We start from the raw sequence: 321 nt of genomic DNA, 5'->3' as shown, positions 1-321 counted from the left end.
GTAAGGGACTATCGAGCAGAAGTTGTGTGTAAGTCAGAGTCGAGGCCGCGTCTCTGATAATTTCCTTAGCATTGAAATGGTATAAGATCTCTCCATTTGTATATTTAAAATCGTTCTTGTAGTAAGTGGGTCATTCAACAACAACTGCTGTGTGGATGCAGGGTGTTTGGGAGCTATGTCTGGGTCTCTCAAGCTAAGATGAATTGTTCTATGGTGTTTTGTGACTTGTTGTGAAAAGGGGAGACTGTTTTATTTTATTGTGTTACGTGATTATATTTTTGAATGCTGCTGACGTAGTGCGAGTTGCCTTGTTTTTTCAGA

This window comes from Penaeus monodon, chromosome 29 (assembly GCF_015228065.2).
Source record: "Penaeus monodon isolate SGIC_2016 chromosome 29, NSTDA_Pmon_1, whole genome shotgun sequence".
Taxonomy (NCBI): Eukaryota; Metazoa; Arthropoda; class Malacostraca; order Decapoda; family Penaeidae; genus Penaeus; species Penaeus monodon.
This window is presented reverse-complemented; position numbering follows the sequence as displayed.